Source organism: Sminthopsis crassicaudata, chromosome 4 (genome assembly GCF_048593235.1).
Source record: "Sminthopsis crassicaudata isolate SCR6 chromosome 4, ASM4859323v1, whole genome shotgun sequence".
In the NCBI taxonomy this organism is placed as follows: domain Eukaryota; kingdom Metazoa; phylum Chordata; class Mammalia; order Dasyuromorphia; family Dasyuridae; genus Sminthopsis; species Sminthopsis crassicaudata.
The window spans coordinates 37,174,284-37,181,741 of NC_133620.1; the positions used below are offsets into that span (position 1 = coordinate 37,174,284).

General features: G+C 38.1%; 1 long non-coding RNA gene across 1 annotated transcript; it reads left to right on the top strand.

The window, feature by feature from the left end:
* The first annotated feature begins 70 nt into the window (after positions 1 to 70).
* Positions 71 to 6,867, top strand: LOC141541815 (uncharacterized). Its single transcript, XR_012481909.1, has 3 exons — positions 71 to 991; positions 2,384 to 2,624; positions 6,417 to 6,867. It is a non-coding gene; the product is annotated as an uncharacterized LOC141541815 (long non-coding RNA).
* The last annotated feature ends 591 nt before the right edge of the window (positions 6,868 to 7,458 follow it).

Below are 7,458 nucleotides of genomic sequence, written 5' to 3' on the forward strand. Positions count from 1 at the left end.
GGAGGGGGAGGCCAAGGGGAGGGAGGGAAGGAGGGAAAGAGGGAAAGAGGGAAGGAGGGAGGAAAGAGAGAGAGAGGTGGAGGAAAAGTGGAGGGAACGAGGAGAAAAGGAAAGGGCAGTATCAGGTGGGGAACGACTGCAGCAGCAGCAGACTCAGGGACCCTCGCCGCTTCCCTCCGCTGCTGCTGGTCCTGGATTCTTGCTGTGCCTAAAGGACTGAAGCAAGGAGGCTGGAAGTGGTCTCTCACCTGCCCACGCGGCCTGCGTGTCCGGCCCGGGGACACTTACTTGTTCTCTAGGTTTCGGAGGCATCCCCATACTTTTCTAGTGTAGGCCCTGGGAAAACTTTGGCATCTTCAAATCAGAAATTCCTCTACCCTAAACGGTGGTGGTGTTGGGGGGTCCTCAAGCTCCAAAAAAAGTAGTTTTCTTCTTGTCCCAGGAGCAAGGGACTGTTGGGTTTCACACATACACACACAGTTGTTAAAGAGAATGTTTAGATTCAGAAACTAAAGGAAAGCTTAGTTCACGAAAAAAAAAAAACCCAGCAATCATCTTGCTTTTATTATTTTATTAAGTTTTGAGGGAGACTTTTTTTTTTTTAAATCTTTCTTGCCCCGAAGCACATAGAAAGCTCTCAGGGAATATTCACTGATAATATTGGGCTCGAGGACAACGCTGAAGAAATTTTATGGAGGGGATAGCCTTTCTTAGCCTGCCACCCAGCCTGCTGTGAGAAGAAGAGGAGCCCATTTCTCCCTGGCATCGAGAAGCAAAGTTCTGAACAATAAGGCCAGACAGGCAATCGAGCATGTTTTAAAGAATGAGGAAGCTCACTTTTAATACAAATCATATATGTGGAAGCAAGGTTCTCAGTGTTAGAACCCAGGAACATCCAGTCGGAGAACTTGCAAAGGAAATGTTTCCTTCCACCTCCTCCTATTAGCTTCTAAAGTTTCAATTCAGGATTCGACGTTTCACTGTAAAAGAGGTAATAAAAGACCCATTTGCCGGGCCTATATTAGGTGTAATTGTTAGGGGGACTTTATGGAAGGATGGTCCTAGGAAAATCGCTGTGGAAAGACAAAGTCCTTTTGCTAGCTGTGATTTAGTAAATGAGTCTTGGCCTTAGTGTCAAGACAGCTGGATCTGACTTTTAAGCCTCCAGTTCTTAGATATTGGGCAAAGCCCCTCACTTTTCTGTATCTCTGTTTCTGATAGGATTAGGTGATGTTAATTTCTCTTTGGATTCTAACCTTTTATCAGAACATGAAATGGAATCAGCCCTGTGGGATAAATTTATCTGTTCCTCAATTTCTGATGAGAAGACAAGAAAGTTGTCCCCCCAAAACCAGTTAGAATGGCTCAATATTCACAAGTCATGATTTTACTATCTGCAGGTTTTATAGAGTTTCAAAATTCAGGCTTCCAAAGAAATACTAATAACATCTGAATGGTGACTGTGCACCCAAAATAGCAGAAAATAGTTTAAAATAAACAACTTTAGTATCCTAGATTTCAAGCTAAAAGGATTTGGGGGCATTCAACTCAGGAAACTGAGACCCACAAAAGTGCCCACGATTGGGTAGAGCCATTGGCAGGATTCACACTCAGGTCCTTGGGGTCTCCATCTGGCATATTTTGCATTATACCATAGTATAAAGTATACAGAAACTTCTACTATAAATCTAACTTAACACTTTTCAATTAACTTAAAATATCACAGATGTTGAAATTTGTTGAATGGTATCACAACACATAACATTCTTGAATATTATGGGCTGGACCTGTGCTGAGGAAGTACGGTCCATAGTCTCTTCCTTGGAATACATATTAGTAAGAGATTGAGAAGTTCTTAGTTAACAAACATTTATTAAGAGCTTACTATGTGCCAGGCAACGTACTAAGTGTTCAAGATAGAAGGAAATATAAATGCCTGGTCCTTCAAAAACTTCACCCTCTAATGAGGCAAGACAACACATTAAAATCTATGTACATAAAATAGAGCAATGTGGATAGGCTCATATAACCCATATGTGTCAGAGGTAAGATATTGAGCTGCAACCTTCCATGGTTCACCCTGCCATAGTTATGATGGGCAAGAATGTGATCTCAAAAGGGTTCAATAATGTAGAAATTTTCAATAACCCCCTAAAAATCTCCCACTCCCTCTGTGACTAATTAGGAGAGGACTTAGACAAAAGCAGACAGCAGAAGAGAGAATTCTATACACATTGAAGTAGAAGATCTTAATTTCCTAACTCGATTTTCTCCACGTAAATAATTTACCAGCCTAAAAGTGAGATAACAGCAATTCACAATGGGGTGGGGACAATTAAATTTAGGCCTATAATAAAAACACATTTCACAAATCTTTCTCTAGCAAACTGACGTTCCGCAAGTTGAGAAGAAGCAAACCCTGTCCGAGTTTTCGAAGGCTAACTGCTGAGGACCAGCCTGGCTACAGGAAAAGTCCCAGGCTGATGTGGCTTCTTCTGAGAAACTGATAAGAGTGATTCTTCAAGCAAGCTTTTTAAAAGGGGCCTTCTCTGCTCCTGAATTAAAGGATGTTCGAATCTTCTGGTCTGTGGAGTAATATTTTCACCCACAATGTGGAGGGAAGTGTAAGGGTTTTTTTGTTTTTGTTTTTTTTTTTTTTTTCTTTTTTCTTTTTTACCAGAGATTTTCTTTGCTGAGGCTGTGGTTGCATAAATACAAAAGAGATAATGGGTAACGAAGTCTCTTCAGAGGCATCTGGAGTAAATCAGCACGGTAATCAAAATCCAGGTGTACTTTAACCAGAGCGCCACCTCTGGGTAGTCTTTATTTCTGCAGGTTTCACCTTCACAAGGATCTAAGGAATTAGAAGGGTTTTATGTTCTGAAAGTCCTTTCTGGGGTGCAGGAGCCACTTGGTTATATCTATTTTTCTTAGTAAGATTGCAGAAAAGTTACACACACACACATCCACACAAGCACATACAGCTTTACTCTTTCTCAACAGGGAAAGTTTAGCTGTAAGGCTATCTCAAAATTCAGAATGATAGAAAAAAATATCAACAACAATAATCCCTATAGATCTATCTAATTCATAAATTAATTATGATCTAAAGATTTTCAATTTATTTTAGCTACTATAGTATTAATTATGTTACATAATTTTTTTTTTTCTAAGTCTGACATAGTAGATAAAATGCTAAACTTGCAGTCCTGGGTTCCAGTCCCACCTTAGATGTTTATTATTTTAATTCCCTAAATCCTCTGAATATAATTTTCCTGATCTGTAAAATGAAAGGGTGGTAGTATGACCTCTGAGGTCTCTTCACCTAGAGATCAGCTACCCCTGTGAGGAAGTAAATACAATTTAGCAGCAACATATGAACCAATTTCACCTTCCTGTTATTCTCGAATTTTTTGCCCTTGCTGTCATTGATCTCCTCCCTTGTTCTTTGTTGTTATTTTCCTACAGTTCTTCCTTTCTACCTGTGATCTTCTCTTTTCCTCTAGTCATTACTTTCTAGATGAAGGCAATCCTTCCTGAGCATCCCCTTCAGCCAGCCAGAAACTCAAGGCACTGAACTGCCTGAGATGGCCATGGCAGGTTCTGAGATTGATGTAGGAAGAAAAAAAGCCACTGGCTGTTTTTAAACAAGAAGTCTTTTACACAAAGTGCAACATTGTCGCTAAAAGACTTGTTCTTTGGAAATAACAAATGATGGAGCTGCCCTCCCTGTTTCCACCAAAGTCAGGGGACTGTGGCAAAAGGGCTCTGCCTAGGTGGGTGAAGAGCAAAGGCTTATGGGAAAACAGACAGAGCTGTGGAAGTGACTTTGCCTGGCTCAGTTTGCCTTTGGATTCAAAGTCTGGGTGGGTGGGATGGAGAGTGGGAGTATTACAGAGACTTTAAAAAACAGCAATTCTAAATCCAACAGTTTCTATGAAAAGACAAAGTGTTCCCCCCTTTCTAATCGACAGCCTCATGTCTGTGGATTTTGAAAGGCAGCTAGTAAGACAGACAGAAAAAGAACTTCATTTGGAAACAATTGGGAGATCTCAGATTTAGTCTTGGCTCTAACATGTACTTGCTATGTAACCTTGGGTATATTTCTCCCTATCTCAGTTTCTTTGCTTATAAAATGGTTAATACTTATACTCATCCTTTATTACAATTAAGCCAAACAGGCAGTGGAGGTGGGGAGGTTCTTGAGTCCTAAGATCTGGGTTCAAATTTGGCCTTTGGTCCTGACCCACCTGAAGAATCCCTCAATGCTCTGTGATTGCTCTCTGAGGACAGTCAGTCAGCAAATTCTGATGTGCATTTCCTGATGAAAATATTCCCCCAACATAGGGAAATCACAAATGCAGTTTCGAAAAATTACATTATTCATCTCACAAGCAAAATATTTGATACATCTCAAAGTATGAAATAAATGTGTTGTTAAATCAATCCATTCTTTATTTTGGCCCACTGCGCTTTACAAATGGAGAAACTGAAGCCCAGCAAAGCTAAAAGAATTGCACAATGTCATAAAGTTAATAAGTAGCAAGTGGATAGCAGGAGAATTAACTTTTTAAATATACCAGATAGCCATGTCCAAAAGACATGGTGTAGCACAAAAAGAAATATATTATAGCATTTTAAGAAAATATTCTTATTTTCCTTTTTTGATAAAAAGTAAACCAGATATTAAATTAGTAGCCAGGAAAGCAGTTCATAGTTGTGGAGATCAGAATAGTTAATAATACAAGTTAACATTCATATAGTTCTTCTTATTGAAAGGGTACTGATTATGGTAAGAGTACTATATGATTGTACTTTATAATTATCTCAATCGATCTTCACAACCACCTTGGGAAGTAGATGGTATTATTATCCTCATTTTATAAGTGAGAAAGGTGAGGCAAAGAGCTAAGTGATTTACCCAGAGTCACTTAAAGGTTTCAGGCAGGATTTGAACTCCAGTTTTCCTGACTTTGGACCCATTGCTTATCCACTGAACTACTTAAATGCTTTGACATCATGCAGTGAGAATTCAAACATAAAATGTATACCTCTCATTTCTCAATTGTGTTAAGAACTTAGTTTACAGCACAGGAGGGTTCTGAAGGTCAGAAAGCTAATGACTTATTAGTCATTCTCAGTGAATAAAAGAAACGTTAGCCAGCATTTTGATGGACCTCAGATGTCTTCCTAGAATATACTGATAGATAAATGCCTTATCTAGTCAGTAGTTACCACAATGGAAACAGGAATTTAAGATGACAAAAACTCAGTCATGGAAACCCTAAGGAAATCCTGATATAAAATTAGCATTTCACAGTGATGACATCATGGAAAAATAGGCCTAAGTTTCCTTCTGCTCACCAGTTCAATCTACTCTTCTATCATAAGTGTTTAAGTAGGAAATGATATTTAAATATCTCTTTCTCAGTAGTTAAACTGTTAGACTGTAAAAATAAGCTTATTGTTTATTCAATTCAAAAGGCAGCATTGTATAGAGTATAGCTTCTGAAACTATGGGTCACGTTCCCATATAGGGTCATGTAACTGATTGTGAGAGGTTATGAAATTATAATTTATTTTCAGTAAATGTTTGATTTGCATACCTATTTTATATACTTATATACTCGGGGTCATGTAAAAGTTTCTCAGATGAAAAAGGGTTGTGAGTGGGAAAAGTTTAAGAAGTCCTAATATAGAAAATTGAGACTCAGCTGGGAACTAAGAAGAAATGGGTTCAAGTCTTGTTTCTGACATGGACTAGCTGTGTCATCATAGTTATTTCATTTCTCAGTGTTCCAAGGAGCTCTCTATCATCAAGTTCTCTCCCTAAGGCTGGAGTTCTAGATCAATTGCCAACCAGCATGAAAGGTGTTCCCATACTGATAAAATCATAAATCTGGACAAAAAGCCCACAAAGAAAGAAAAAACTTCAGGTTGTGTCTTTAAATTGACTAGTAGTCCCTTAAAGTTTGAGGAAAGCTTTTATATTAATAATTTCATGCTTATAGAATTTTTAAAGTAAACATGAAGATTTCCAGGGTTATGTGCATATGCAGGTGTATAAATATGTTGCTTATAGCACAGAAGAGATATTGCAACTACATAGAATGTTATAGGAATATTTTGGAAAATTACATATTTGAGGAGGTACTTTTCAGATCTGATTTTTTTTTTTAGATTTTAGTTCTACAAATATGATTTTTCGGAAATCGCTCAACCTCTAAGAGCCTCATCCAGTTTTGTCAGCCAAAAATGAACAGTTACTAGATATCTTCCAAAAGTCCCTTTGCAGCTTTCAATCTATGATGCCAAGATCTCTAAGGCTCCTTCAAATACAGCATAACTCTGCAATTCAATCGGTTGTAAAGTTGTTTGTTAAATGGAACACTAATGTTTCATTTTTTTTCCTCCAGGTACACAAAACTTGTCATGGCCAAAGCATGAAATAGAGGCTTTCAAGATCCAAAGGACAGAAGCCACAACTTCCTTGCCCCGTGTCCCTTTAATCATAGCATCAATCTAATTGAAGCTTTTCCCTCCCATGTAAATTTGTGCTGAAATGTAATTTTAGGGAGGAAAATACTGATTTTGATTTACTCACAAACCAAGAAAACACTGATGAAAACGTTGATTGCATTTACTCCTCCTGTTGTAATGAATGACCACATTGGAAAAGGGGGGAGCCTGGTCGGCAGCTGTCTATAAACTTGAAAAATACATATTTCTATTCCATACAATACCATAAATTTTTAGAATAAAAAGAACAACCAGATATGGATTTTTTTTTAAAAAATAATAAAATTGGCTAACTCAATTGACTAAAATGTGTTTCCCTCCATGCAGAGGTATACATTATAACGTCGTCACTCATATTTCTGAACATCAATCAAATTTTATAATAAAATTGTTTTTGATGAATCACTACCAGCCTCTTTTCTAGTTCCAAAACATTGAAGGAGAAAACAAATTTGTCAATTTCTCTATCTGATAAGAAATCACTGAAAACATATTTAAACCCCTTATTCTAAGATGACAATTCCCCCCTCAGTCCTCCCCCTTCCTCACTGAGGATCCTTAAGGGGAAACAGTATAAGCAAAGCTATTTTCAAATGTGGGGAACCATCCAAAGAATCAACTCAACTTTCTTTGCAGTTCCTTCTCCCAGTGCCATCTGCTGTGATCTTTGCCAGCCAGCCCACAGAGAAGTCATTCTGCAACAATACTCTGGAAACAATTTGCTTCAAAGAAAGAACAAAAACTTAAACAAGTCTACCTATGTAAGTGTTTGTTCTAATTAGTGAGTGAAGCCATCCAAGCCAAGCAACCAGATGCTTCTTTGGGAGTTTTGTTTTGCCTCTCCACTCAAATGACAAGGAAAGTTGCTTAGAGATGCCTACTTACAACTTCTGTCCAGTAGTAAATCCTCCAACATTATTAGAATATCTGCCTGTTATC